Raw genomic sequence first — 15,462 nt, forward strand, 5'->3', positions numbered from 1 at the left:
TATGCACAATAGAAGAAAGTACCATCACTCAATTATTATAAAGCATTGTACTTGCACTCTTTTTCTAATGCAATGATAGTACTCTTTTCTTTCCAGTAAAGTGTCAATGTCACTCTCCACACACAAGATTGTGTTTATGAGTCCAAGTCTCAATCTTGGAACCCGATTCACTTGTGTGACAATTTGTCTTTGTCAAGGTCAATGTATTCATGAGTTTATTCTTCCTCTTTCAACCTCCATAGCTTCCGCATCTGCCATGCTCTAGATCCAACATATTTTACATTTATTACATTGTCTCACCATTACAGTGCCGCAGTTCATGTCAGCATCAAAAGTTTGTAGGAATTCTGTGCACTTGCTGTTATCCACAACTTGTTTGACCTTCTCTACATACTTGCTTAAGTTGCATTGGTCAATAATTTGCTTCACATTGCCTATTCTTCCATGACCACATCTTCCAAGTTCATAATGTTCCTAAACTTGAACAGGTTGAAGGCCCTTATTTCTATCATTAGGCCATTCTTCACCTACTCTTCTTTTGTGAATGGAAGCTTGTTGCATTTGTCTTGACCTGCATGTGGAATTCTTGTCATGACATTGCAGCTCATCATTAATTTTATTGAGACAACTCCTTGCGACAAGATAAGTAGATAATGAATGCAAGGCCATGGAAAGGTGAAATGCTTAGTCTAGAATGGAAAATTTTGCTTCAAGTAGTCCACACATTCCAACAAACATTCTTGAATTTTTCCTTGATTATAAGGAGGTTATAAGTTGACCTTCATTCGTCTTTTTAGCTTTTAAAATTCAGTTGAGATTTTAAGACATGTCTTCTTTTCCACCTTATCCCCTCCCCCTTGGGAATGATGTGAATCCTTTGTAGGATTGGAGCATGAAGGGTTAAGGGCATTAAGTGCATGTTGATGTGCTTCACTTTTGTGTGATCGAAGCATAAAAGTATGGGTTATATTGCAAGTGAGCATATTGGTCCATGTCGTGAGGTTGAATGTCTACATAGGTAATGCAGGTCAAGACATCAATTAGGAAGTCATCAGAGTTGATAGTATTGGCAATGTGTAGCTCTTCCTTGGTAAGGATTGGATCTAAATAGGGGTGGGCCATGTCATGATCTTCTAAGGGTCGATTACTAGTGATGGTCAATATTCTAAAGGAGGTAGGAGCTACATAAGTGGGGTCATACTCAGAGGTTTTGATGGTGCGTCTCTGCTTGGCATTGGTCATAATTGGATAGCCCTCTTGTTCCCATTGGAGATGGAGAGCATACCATTTACATAGAAAGGAAGAGTCAGTGATAGCCAGCTCCTTAAATTCTTCTAACTCTTGGCTTGTGGTGGCATATACTTTGCTCTTGCTATAGGAGGTGATTAGCCTCCATTTTTACGAGCTTGCTCACGAGAAATATCATTGGGTGATCAGTTCCTTGGCTACCATGGGGACTTTAATGGACATGAATTCGAATTCTTCCTAGATGCATGGGAGTGTGCGTACATCAGTTGTTGAAGGTTCTTTTAGAAGACCTTTGTCAACTGCTTGTAGCTTTTAGCAAGCATAGTGAAGGTGGCATCCAAATGTCTAATGCAAGTGACCAAGTCATCCCCCGTGTTCTTGGCTAAATCCAAGGCTAAAGTGAGAACATATCGACGATCATAAGTGGATCTAAGACTTATAGGAGTTTGGGGTTTGATTAGGCTAGATAACTTAGCAATTGGTGCCTAGTATGTGGATTGGTCAGTAGAGTGCTCATCAATGATTTGTGTGAGGTGCTTAGCTAGGGGCTTTGGGGTTGCACAACTTCTTGCTTGCGGAATAGAAGGGACATTGAGAGCATTGGGTTGCATTGGTTTAGGGTGGTAGACTACGATTTTAGTCAATAGACCCGTTAAGGCTCTATGGGTTTGGTGGCTTTTAATTTAGGCAATTTCTCAGCTCTAGGTAGCTTCGAAGGTTTTGGAGATGGGCTAGGAGGTGGCGGCTATTGAGATGCACACATGTCACTCGTGATCTTAGGCAACCAAATCCAATTGTTGCCTTGATAATAGCCTTGAGCATGCAATAGGGCTTTAGACACCCATCGCAACTTGGCCATTTGTTTGGTTCTATACAACTAAATTTGTCACCTAGGCTTAGGGCATGATGTTCGGAAATCTTGGGTCTGTGTAGGTTGGCTTTTAGGTGACCGTGATTGCCATTTAGGTACCCATTTGAGCTAAGGCTCAATGCTAATTTGATCCATGTCTTCTTTGTGTTGCGATCAATTTATCTTAGTGGGGTGGGATATGCCATGACCCCCCTCCTTAAACTTTGCACTAGGTTCCCCTAACTGGTAGTGGGCTATGGCAAGTAAGCATGATCCACTACTTCCTCATCTGTATCCTCGGTTTCAATGGCTATTCTCACATTGACAGGTGGTTGCAGCAATGGCAGCTCATGCAACTTATGGATTGGAGGAGGATAGTACTTCTTGAGGTGAACACCATTGAAGAAGCCTAGGCCCTCGCCCTCTAAGGTCTTGAGCTCGATATTTTCGATTTGACTAATGTTGCAGACTTTGAAAGGACCTAATCATCTGAACTTCATTTTTTACATATGCCCTTCACAAAGTATAGCAACATGATTTCACCTTACTCGAAGTCATGCTATTTGATATGCTTGTTAAACTAGCTCTTGTGTCATACTTTTTCACAGATTAGCGCATGGGTAGCTAAGTGCCGGGTCTCAAAAATACATTCTAGCTCTACTAGGCATTCCATCCATGTCTTCTTTCCATCCCATCTCTCTTGTACTACTACTTGTTGAGATTTTTTCAATCACACCTACTTAGCCTCTTTGTATGGAGTAATGCGGGCTCAGGACTAGAATCCCATAAGCACAATAGAAGTGCTACCATGCAGTTTCCTATAAAGCATTATACTTGCTCTCTTTTCTAATGCAATGTCATAGTACTTTTGTCCTTCAATAAAGTCTCTATGTCATTCTCAGTCTATACACAAGATTTTGTTTATGAGTCCAAGCTTCCATCTTGGAACCTAATTCACTTGTGTAACAATTAGTCATATCAAGGTCTTCATGAACTCACTCTTTCTCTTCCAACCTCCATAGCTTTTGCCTCAAGCCATGTTATAGATCCATGTTTTTACATAGTATCAGAGCCATGGTGAGCAGTAAACCTCCCTTCCAGTCTCTCCAACTTTGCTCAACCAATGAGTTCATTTTCTTACTCTATCTTCATCAACCTTCCATGGCAGCCATAGCTAGGTAATACCAACCTTGCTTGGAGCTCTTATATCTCCACATCCAGACATTATCTCTACATGCTTCCTTCTAAAAAATTGTTCTTAACTTCAAGATGCTTCATCTTATCATAGAAATTGTCCACATTAGCAAACACATAGCCTAGCATTGCCATTTTCTCAGCTCACTACCTCATTATATGCCTATCTGCATCTGTATAATGGTGTGCTCTCTCCGCTGCACAATCTAGAAAGGGATCATGGGGCTTTGGTAGCCTATCTACCAAGCTTCATTTCTATTTAAAATTTTTTGGAAATGATGCACTATAACTCCTACTTTTTCTCTCTCCTAACACTCAAACCAAGCATCTGCCACTCTGATCTACTCACTAAAACCTCTACACACTTTGTACTTCTGGTTGTGATTGAGGAGGAGTGTTGAGATTTCTACAATCGCACCTACATAGCCTCTTTGTATTGAGCAGTGTGGGCTCAAGACTAGAATCCCATAAGCATAGTAGGAGAAGTGCTACCATCCAGTTTCCTATAAAGCATTGTACTTGCTCTCTTTTCTAATGCAATGTCATAGTACTTTTGTCCTTCAGCAAAGTCTTTGTGTTATTGTCACTCTATACACAAGGTTTTTTTTATGAGTCCAAGCTTCCATCTTGGAACCTAATTCACTTGTGTAGCAGTCAATCATGTCAGTTTCTTCATGAATTCACTCTTTCTCTTCCAACCTCCATAGCTTTCGCCTCAAGCCATGTTCTAGATCCATGTTTTTACACTACTCTCAAGCTTGGAACAAAAAACTCTACTCGCAGGATCGCTTGAGTCCTAAAGTTAGCTTGAAGGGTGTTTTCCCCACTACCATCTTGCAGGCTGTCCTATAGGCCCATAGCACTGCCATGAGCTTGTTATCCTAGTCGCTCAGTGTGGTAGAGACCACTTTAGTCAGAACATTCACTAGGATTTTGTTTGTGGATTCCATCTGACTATTGGCTTGAGGGTAGTAAGGTGATGATTTCCTATGGATGATAAAAAATGTGGATAGAAAATGAGCAATCACTTCATTAATGAAGTGTGTGCCTTAGTCACTAACTAGCTTGATGGGGCAGCCAAATCATGAGATCACCTGCTCCCTGAGTAGTGGATTTTTTCCGCATGAAAGTGTTCAAAATTTTCCCAAAAATCCGAATTTCAAGGGAAATTTGGATTCCATCAAAGGCAATAGAGGCAATTGGGTCGATTTTAAGCGGCACGCAACAAATGGGTTTCAAAAGTGCTTTGAAGACCCACCAAGCAATGGTTGGGGAATTTTCATAAATTCTCACAGTGTTCAATCAGACTTCACAAACTGGCCGGCATGGGGGGACTTTAAGTCGGTCATGCAGAAATTTTTGGATCATTAAACGGAGGCCGGAGGCCGAACGCGGAAATGGTGGTGCCCAAGGCAAAGGCCAAAGTATGGAAGCAATGTAAATGGACTTATGGAAGAGGACATGTGACCAAGGCAAAGGCCAAAATGAAAGGGGGGGTTTCATGGCGAAAAAATGGAGGGGGCACATCAACGGTTGCATGAGGGAGAGGGAGAGAGAGTCATGGCACCTCAATACAACCCCATGAATTGATCACAGCAGCAGGATGAAGATTATATTTTCTCTCCATCGCTACTTTTGTCTTCAAAAATGGCTACCTGGTTGCTGAGATTCAAACTTGGTCTTTCTCTCTCCTCCCTCCCCTTTTCCAAATGGTAGTTCATGTGGGTGAAATCAAGAAGAAGAGGGGCTGAAGGATGCTTGTCCGGCGGTGATCGGATTGCTCCAAGATCAAGAGGAGGCTGAGGGAAGGTGGTCAACACTAAAGAATGATCACTACTTGGTTGTGGGTTATCCGTATTAATTATCAAAAGACATGCAACACGTGCATAAGCGATATGCCTCATTTTTACAAAGGAAATTTGCTTATTTTTTATGATTGATGGTCTAAATGAAATTCATATGGAACCAAAAAAAATTTGGATCTTCTTTGCATCATGATTCACGACTCTGCATAAAAGAAATGCAAAATTGTAATGATACATAGTCATAATAATTAAATTACAACCCGAAAAGTGCATTTTTTGAGGAAAAATGAAGATTTTATTGGTTTTAGGTGGGAAAAAGAGATTCATGTGGAATGAAATTTTGACAAAAAACATTTTACAGCTATCATAATCAGTCAATAATCATAGATCAAAAAATAGCCTATTTTTATGAATAAATAAATAGGAAAAATAGGAAAAATGAGATAAAAATGAATTTTTGTGCTTTAAAATTAAAGAAAAATGTTATTAATGTTTATGCATGTTTAGCAAGCTTGGGGCATGAGGGATAGCCTCAGGTCGTCCTTGTTTGTATGTCTTAGTGCGTTTTTATTATTTTATACATTGAAAATGACAAAAAAACAAAACGCCCATTTTAGGTCCTAAGAAGGATAGGGTCTTAGTGCAATACATAAGCGGTAGGGTCTTAGTGCACTAAGACATACAAATGCCCATTTTAGGTCCCAACAAGTGGTGGATTTTTTGAGAGCCACCAATAAGTAGTGGTTCTGAATCTAGGGTCTCTAGGGCCAAATAATCGGTTTATGTCCTCTGACAAGAACCATTAACTGCCGAAATACAAAAAGAGGAACGTGCTGAGAGGGCTAGTTGGTGGGCAAAAATTCTAAGGCGTGATTCTCCTTAAAGGAGCAGCCCAATATGCATAAGAGGCAGTGGTTTTAATAACCCAAGTGTCACAAGAAGTCCTTTGAGTGCAAGAGGAAGTCCTAATACTTCCCCTCTTCCAGTCAATCAACCCACTTCAAGTGGGGGTGTAGTTTTACCTACACAAACTCCTATTGTCAATCAAGTTGTAGATATGGCACAACCCATTGCAATTCCAGCAGGGGACACCGGATTTTCCGACATTAGGAGCACCTTTACCTATCTTCAATGGGTTAGCAGAAGAAGATGGACAACTCCATATTAATGAGTTTAAAAAACTCATGTTCAACTATCGAATCTGAGAAGAAGGACACTTAATGATGTTCTTCAACATGACAATAAAGGAAGGGCAGTAGTATGGTATCATGGTTTAGAAGCCAAAACCATAACTAGTATTGACCAATTCTTCACAATCTTTCATAGAGAGTTTGCCCCTAAGAGGGGTGGACAGTATTGATTGCGTGTCTTCAATGTAACACACCAGGAGCCAAATGGAGAGACCTAAAATGGGCCGGCCCTGGCTATAGCACTAGCCGGACCTCATGCATACGACAGACAGCCCCACCACACGGCCTCGCGGGCCAGGAGCGTCTAGAACTCACTTTGCACTAAATGCTTATGACGATTTTGTGTTCATATCCAATATGTAGTCCAACATTCACCTTCCCTTCTCCTCAGAGGGAGATCCCATAACATATAGGCATAATGCCTCGTAATACACACATAGGGAAGCACCTCTCTACTGATATCTTCATGGGATTCGATGGGTTGAGTCGCCCTATCCCGTGGTCGCCAATGACAAATGATTTTTGATGCCAAGAAGTGCTTAAAAATAGCAAAAAATTACGAATATTCGGGGAAAAATAGACTTCATCGAAGGCGGCGTTGGCAATTAGTACGATTTTAAGTGGCAAGTCCCTAAAGTGCTAGTAGCAATGAGTATGATTTTAAGTGGCATCTCTAAAGTGCTAGTGGCAATCAGTACAATTTTAAGTGGCAAGTCCCTAAAGTGCTAGTGGCAATCAGTACGATTTTAAGTGGCAAGTTCCTAAAGTGCTAGTGGCAATCAGTACGATTTTAAGTGGCAAGTCCCTAAAGTGCTAGTGGTTATTTTCATGGAAATCAAACGGTGGCGGATGGTCAAATTGGATTTTTTCTAGATGTAAAATGACGTTAGGAATCCAACGCAAGTCTCAAATCTCCGTTTCGAGGTCGATTGATCCCCCATTTAATCCCCACAAGGTTTGGGCTTGTGAAGCAGCTACTCGATCTGGAAGCCGAAGAGCGTGACGGGGCCCAGCTTTGTAGATTTCGACGTCACGGAGCCACCCATCCAGATGGATCTCGAATCCGATGTCGTTTGCCCCCTCAAAACTGAAAAATCCATTTGACCGAAAGTGTGAATGCAAAAGTCATGAACTAGTTAAGTTGATTAGAATTTTAAAGCTCTAATTAAAGAGCTTATGGGCAAGAAACATCACGAAATGAAATGATGGGGGGGGAGGGGGCGTAAGTTTTTTGCGCCTCCTTTTTTCTCCCCAAATCATGATTTTTTGATCTAAGGAATGGAGAGGAATGCTCCTGGGCCTGGAATGCTTCTATCATTTGCCCTCCATCACCACAAATAGATCAAGAAATGATGCACTGAGTGAAGAGATCAAAAACCAGTATTTCTCTCTCCTCCCTCTCTCTCCTATTGCATAGAGGCATTCATATGCAAGAAATCAAGAAGAAGAGGGGCTGAAGAATGCTTGTCCGGGATTGCTTCAAGATGAAGTGGAGGCTGAGGAAAGAGGTTCAGCACGAAAGAATGGTTGTTGGTCAGTCTGTGGGTTGCCCAGAATAATGATTAAAAAACCTGCAACATGCAAGACACGTGATATGCTTCAATTTTACGAAGAAATTTGATTGTTTTTGTTGTTTCATGGTCCAAATGTTGTTCATATGCAATGAAATTTTATTTGAACATTGTTTACATCATGGTTGAGGAATGGAAATACAGAAATATAGAACCCGTAATGATTTAGAGTCATTATTAATTTTTAAAAACCTGTAAAATGTCATTTTTGATGAAAATTAGTGGTTTTTTTCAAATTTGAGTTGGAGAAAAGGGATGAAAATGGGATAAAATCAGAGAAAATATTAAGTTTCAGTGAAAATGATAAGCTAATACAAGTAAATAAGAAAATATCTATTTTTCATGAATAATAAATAGAGAAAAATAGCAAAAAATAGAGAAAATTAGGATTTTCGCGCTCAAAAGATATGGAAAAATAAGATTTATGTGTGTGAATGTTTGGCAAGGTTAAAGCATGAGGGGATCAGTTTGGCCTTGTTCTTTGTGTTATAGTTTGTGTTTATTGCTTTTTACATACAAAAATGATACAAAACAACCATTTACACCTATGCACCACAGCAACACCTAAACGGTGAGGGGAGGATGAAGGTTGTGTGACGATCTAATTGCTGAAAGGATAAAAATTTTGATTTACCTCTTTGTGCATAGCATTTAGGGATCATTCCATAATTAAATATAGGTGACTAGTAGCACGAAAGTTTCGGTGCTAGTCCGCAAAGCAGCGCAGCACGTAACGCTTAGTTAAAATTCATAAAAGGGTTGTTTCTTGCACCTCACATGGTTGGTTTTTTAATCATAAAATGGTTGTGCACAATTATCATACAGCTTGCATCAAGCATGTTACGTGGTATCTCCTAGAATGCATTGCAATTGTTTGATAAACTTTGACCAACGCTAAGAGGACAAGAAATCTAGGCTGTAGGTTTAGACAGGCGTTTCCATTGAGGAAAGTCTTGTGAGGTAAATTAAAATCTCCTAGAATACTGAATTATGAAAGAGTGGAGTTTGTACGAATGTTATATGTGTTACTAAGCATCTTGGGGCTAATCCCTGAGGTGTAGGAGAGTTGCAGTGGAGCCACGGAGAACAAGGCATCGGCCTCAGGTCCTGTCTCGCGGTACCCAAGAACCTACCAAGCCCTCGCAAGGTGACACTTAATCCTTTTCTAACGCTCACTTTTATTTTTGCTCCAACCTTCTTTTATTTTCTTCTTTTATGGCAATATGTCACCCCAAGGAAGACAAGGCATCGGCCCCGGGTCTGACTCGTCCCCAGGAACCTACCAAGCCCTCGCGAGGTGATAAACAACAGCTCAAGAATTTTTCTTTCTTTCCTTTTCTACTTTTATAGGGGTCAGGCCCCTTTTTACACACCTTTGTATATATATACTTTCTTTGAGATATTCAGGGTTTTTCTTCTTTTTAGCATCATCATTTTTTCTTGGCAGGCTTCTCTAACTACCATCTAAAACAAGTCTTTCAATGCCTGACAATGCCTTGCAGGAGGCAATGACTACTCAGACCTCCCCCAGACATACAAAATCTAAACCTGGGACTTCATGCCTTAAGTGCCGGTCCCCAACAAACAAAAGAAAGTAACCCTTACACGCACATATATCATTAATTGCTTAAGGGGAAAAAACTAGAAAAGGGTATGAAACCACCTAGAATGGCCACAAGAAGCTTCTTCGCAGCAAAGGCTCCCTCCAGCAACTTCGTCAACCTGTATGGTGCAATCACTAAAACAACAAAGCATTAAATGTACCTGCACCAAATAGAGATAGGGCCCTCTTGACCTAAAGAAATAGCACATTTCACTGCAAACTAACTGGCCCTCTTGGCCTAAAGAGATAGATTATTGAAACCTGTGCAAACAAATGGCCCTCTTGGCCTAAAGAAATCAGACATTAACTACTTAAAGCTACTGGCCCTCTCTTGGCCTAATGGAATCAAACAAAACAGCTCATAGAGATCCCTCCTTGGAAAAATGCAAATATACACAAATACACTCCCTTCCAAGGGAAAAAATAGGGCTCTAAGCCCTAAAATAAATGCATCAAATTATGGGCCATACCTCGTGCATATGTAGCAAGAGGCGTACGCATAACATGTTGTTGGATCAACCTATGGGTCCAAGATAACAACAGTAGATGGGTCTCGGCTACTCTTTGCATTACCCATATCAACCATGGCCTGCCATATAACGCGTGGTCTGATAACATCCCCCACAAGAAACCAAGTCCTATCTCATTATCAATAACAACATCCGAACTAGGACCACTGTTGAAAAAGAGGTCCTCTTCATAAGCAAAATTAGCTAAGGAATCCGCAAACTGATTCCAATACCATGGAATCAGCTGAAGAGATATGCTCTCAAAGTCATCAAGTAGGGTTATAGCAGTTCGATGATACATACGAAGGAGAGGATTTCGGACTGTATATGTCCCATTGAGTTGATTTAAGATCAACTGGGAATCCCCTTTTATTAACAACCGCCTAATGCCACCTTTCTTGGCAATATTCAATCCCATAATCAGGGCTTTATACTCGGTCATGTTGTTAGTAAATCCTACCCCGAGATAAGCAGCTAATTTCATTGTGACTCTACGTCGGGAATCTCAGATAACTACTCCAACACTTCCTTTCTATTAGGGCCCTTGGACACTCCATCAAAATATAATGTATACATCTATAATGGGTTTACACAGCCAGCCATCAAGAACTCCCCTATTCGTAATTATGATAGTCAAAGTTCAACATATTTAGGAGATGAACTAATGGCTCCATCGCACCTTCTTCATTAAACTCAATAGGGATACTTGTCAAGATTTGTAAGCAGTGATGGTAGAAAACTTTATATCCCTTGATCCACCAGATAAGCCTCCCCTGATGATATCTTTGCTCAAGATATGGGTTCTCCAAATAAGGGATTAACCACCCCATCAACCAATTTAAGCTCTCTTGCAGGTCTCAAATCAGCCCCAGCATGGACCTACAATTCATTTTTCCATGTTAGCATACTTAGAAATAGTAAAGTTTAATCTTATTAAGATTAACCTTATTCTTAAATTCTGCTCCTTGTAGATCAACTAATAGAACTCTGGACTTATTTTTACCTATCTGAACTATCTTGTAAGGGCCATCCCATCTAGGTTCTAGCTTTCATGGAAATAGCTCCCTACACGCATCGTAATATAGAACTAACTGCCCTTTCTTAAAGGTATATTTATTCACTTTCAGATCATGCAACCATTTTATCGGATGTTTAGCCACCTCTTGGTGCAACAAACTCTGCAATTTGAGCTCATCCAAGTGGGCTATAGTCGTAAACTGCTCAAATAGGCATCTTTATCACCCAAAGAATGATTGATTGCAAATCTAATGGTCAACAACTCAATTTCTAAGGGCAAGACACACTCCTCCCCGTAAACTAATTTGAATGGAGTGTGGCCAATGGCTCGTTTAAACGTCATATTATACACCCAAACCGCCACATATAATTTTGTATCCCATTCCCGATTCTTTTCGGAGACTATCTTGGATAGGATACCCACAAGATGCTTATTGGTACTTTCAACTTGTCCATTTGTTTACGGATTATAGGAGGTTGTCTTGTTATGCTTGATTTTCCAAGCTTCAGTCAAACTTTTAATAACTTTATTTAAAAAGTGAGTTCCACGGTCCAATACTATTTCCTTTGGCGGACCAAAACGACAGATGATTTGCTCAAGTAGGAAACTGGCAGTCTCTTTTGCATTGTCCTGCCTTGTCGCCCATGCTTCTGACCACTTTGTAAAGTAATCAGTTGCTACTATAATATACCTCTTCTGAGTAGTAGACGACAGGGTAATAGGACCCACAAAATCAATGCTCCACTTCTCAAATGGAAGGATAGTCATGATAGGTGTAAGTGGGCGCTTCATATTCTCTCTGTTATCATGTCTTTGACATGTATCACATCTCTCAACATACTCAAAGGAATCTTGGAAGATGGATGGCCACCAATAATCAGCTTGTAAAGCCTTCTGTGCCATTAACCGCCCAGCAAAGTGCCCTCCACAAGCGGAGTCATGGCACTCTTCCAAAATAAAGGAAACCTCGTCAAGCATCACATATTGGCAATAGATATCATCAACACCCGGCCAATATAATGTGCCTGCAATCAAGGAAAATTTCAATGCCTACTATTTAATTTTTATTTACCACAGCACAGAGGAGCGAGAAATAGAAAAAAGAAAATAGCAAAAGGCGCAGGACAAAAGGAAGAAAAAGGCGCCTTAATCGGTAACCAGACCCTGAAAAAATTAAAAGCACGGGCACGACCCTCAGGAAGTCTTAGAGTCGCCCAAGGAAAGTAAAAAAGTAAAAAGCGCACCATTAAGTGTGAAAGCGCTCCTGAATCCTTGTAAAAGAGTGGCAGGCTCACTCATGTGCAAATTGTATGCATTAGTTGGGAATAGGATAGATTAGAACGGTGGGAAATGAGAAATGGGCCTAGGCTAATAGCCGGCCATGTAAAAAAGGGGATGACTGCCCTTGAAAAATAGGGCATGTATATAAAGTTCAAAAAGTGAATGAGAAGATCATTCTTGTGTGTGGCCAAAGCTTCTTCTTCTTCTTCTCTTGTTTCTTGCCTTCTTGCTTGTGCTTGAGAGAGGGATTGAGAGAGTGTGAGGGAGTGAGGGAGTGATTGTGTGAGAGTGAGGGATCTTGGAGAAGAAGCTCTTCATCTTCTCTCTTCATCTTCCCCTCCTCTCTTCTCTTCTCTTGTCTCGCGCGTGGCTATGGAGGATGAAGCTCATGGAAGAGGGATTGAGGTTGCTTGAGCTTGCCTCAAGGATTGTGGAGCTACCGGTGTGCAAGAAAGAGGAGGGTACTCGATCGAGTATCAAGGTAAGCTCACTAAACCCGTAAGGTAGGCATTGCACGTCGGCTATGTGAGAGGTAGCCATGGCCGCTCGGTTCGAAACACTTGAGCAATAAGTGGTCTGTAGGTCTCGGGGTAGAGCTTGTAGCTCCCCTTCATTTTGGTTCCATTGCCGGGATAGACGGAATTGAGCCTTGAGCGCCGCACGCATCAAATCGAGCATAGAAGTAGGGTTTGCAGTCCGAACCAGTGCTCGAGATAGCTAGGAGATTTAGGAGGTTTTAATCCGTGAAACAAGTGTTTTGGTTTCTTGGAAGCATTAGTGTAGGAGTACCATTCTGCATCTATGTTTTGCATTTTGGCTGCACTAGATTAAGGTTAGATTAGGTTAAGAAAAGAAAAAACAGAAGGTTTTGGCTGCTGCTGGAAACAGGAAAACAGGGGACCAGATTCAAATTTCTGGGTAAAACAGGAAAAAGGGAACTGTCTTTAAGGTTTTGCAGTGCTAGGAAAGGACCTTAAGAGGCTTGGGAGGCCAGGGCAAACCTCATTACACTGGTTAGCTTTGTGAGAGAGTGAGAGAGAGCTTCTGGTTGCCAGGAAGAGGAAGCGCTATCAGGATTCTGGGTGCCAGCGATTTGTGCTACTCCAAGTGAGTCTGGTGCTTCTTAGTAGTGCCCTAATCATATCTAGACAATCTCTTGTGATTGTGTGTAGCAGGTGTAAAGTGGGATCGAAACGCGTCGAAATCGCGCATGCCGCCAGACGCAGTCGGACTAGGTCTCAGTGGTCCGAGAATCGGACGGTCCGACTGAGGGAGTCGGACTACGTGCTAGTCAGACCATCCAACATTCGGATCGGACCAAACAATTTTAGAATTGGACCCCACTACTAGATTGAACAGTCCGATCAGACGTGCCACGTGGCACTCGGACCGCCCATCATACTCAAACCACTCTGTCCGACTGCAAGAATCGGACCATCTGACTGAGGGAGTCGGACTAGCCCTGTCCGACTGCAAGAATCGGACCGTCCGACTGAGGGAGTCAGAACAGCCCTGTCCTACTGCTAGAGTCGGACCAGCCCTGTCCAACTGCAAGAATCGGACCGCGTCCGACTACTAGAGTTGGACCAGCCCTGTCCGATTCCAAAAATCGGACAGTTCGATTCTGGGAATCGGACCATCCTGCCAGAAGGAAAAATAAGGATCTTTAGTTGACCCTGCCACAGACCTCACCCCCAGGACACAACCCTGAACACCCCCAAGACCCAGTTTGACCATTAGAACCTCAAAGACTAATCGAACTTAGAGCAGAATAGAAAACGCATCACAGACCTTTAGAAAGACCATAGAATAGCTGGGAATCGAGCTTAGAACTCAAATCAGGCTAAGAATTTGGAGAGAAACAGAGTGGAATTCGCATTAAACGCTTTCTGCATCAGCACTTCACTCTTGTGTTCCACTAAGTTTGCACTGCAAGAAAAGAGAAAAGCATGTTTTCGCACCAATCACCACGAAAGCACTAAGCATAATGTGTGAATAAGGATTGCAGCTGCTTTCAAATAACAAGAAACACATCAGGATATCTAATAACATTAAGGAACCCACTAATAGGAGAAGACCCCAAGACTTAGACAGGTGCCTGAGTGCCCTACTAGTAGGACCTGGAGAAGACACGAAGACACGGAAAGCAACAATATAGAGGATTGGACGTTGGCGGAGCTGCTTGGATTTATTGACAACCTCGTGGAGCTGGAAGCAGAAACAATGTCGGGATCAAGAGGTAAACGAGGAGAGGACCAATTAGACTTAGGAGAATTTCCAACCTCAGTCCAAGAACTGGTCCACAACTACGATCTACTCACTAGGACCGTGATCCAGGGCAAACCTGTAGAGGAAGTGGTAGCAAACCTAGAAGAAGAGAGAAGAGCAATCAAAAGAGCGCTAGAAGGCATAATTGCCTACAACCATGAGCAAAGGGCTAGAAGGCTATAGCAAGACGTAGATATGTACAAGGCTAGATGAGTGTTAGACCTAGCTGGAGCGGCCAAATTTGGACCGAATGTAGAGAGGGAACGGGCAGCAGAGGCTGACATGACATTGAGCGGATTGGTAGCAAAGCGACTCTTGGACAATACATCCATTGAACAGAGCGCTACTGCCCTAACCACCGCGCTACTATCGGGATTGGAAGTCACGCAAGGGGCTAAAGGGCAAGCTAGAATCCCCATCGTAGCAAAACAACTAGCTAGATATGAACCTAGCAGTGACCCGTACAGCGTCATGGAGCAATTCGAGCAAGTATGTGAGGCAAACGGTCTTACTGATCCTGCGCAGCGAGCTCAAGATTTCGGCTTGTGCTTAGGCGATAAGGGGAGGACCTGGTATTCTAGTCTAGATGACGCAGAACGTACGAACTTTGTTCGCCTTAAGGGCCTCTTTATCAAGAGGTTTTCGAAGGTAGGGTATTCGGATAACCTCATCGTTAGGTTGATGAATATCAGTCAAAGGGAGAAGGAAGACGTTAGGGATTACATCACTCAGGTGCGTAGCCTCTACAAGAGAATCCCTGCCAATGAGCGACATACCGAGAGGGCAGTGTCTACAGTGTTCATGAACGGGATTCGGAGTGAGGAGCTCTACAAGGCTTTGGCCAGTAACTCCACCTTGCAACGAGACGTGCTAGGTAGAGTTTTCGAGGAGGCAATACGCGTAGATGATCAACTCAGGGAATGCA

This window comes from Lygodium microphyllum, chromosome 28, assembly GCF_053477565.2.
Source record: "Lygodium microphyllum isolate KBCC chromosome 28, Lygodium_microphyllum_v1.1.10, whole genome shotgun sequence".
Lineage (NCBI taxonomy): Eukaryota > Viridiplantae > Streptophyta > Polypodiopsida > Schizaeales > Lygodiaceae > Lygodium > Lygodium microphyllum.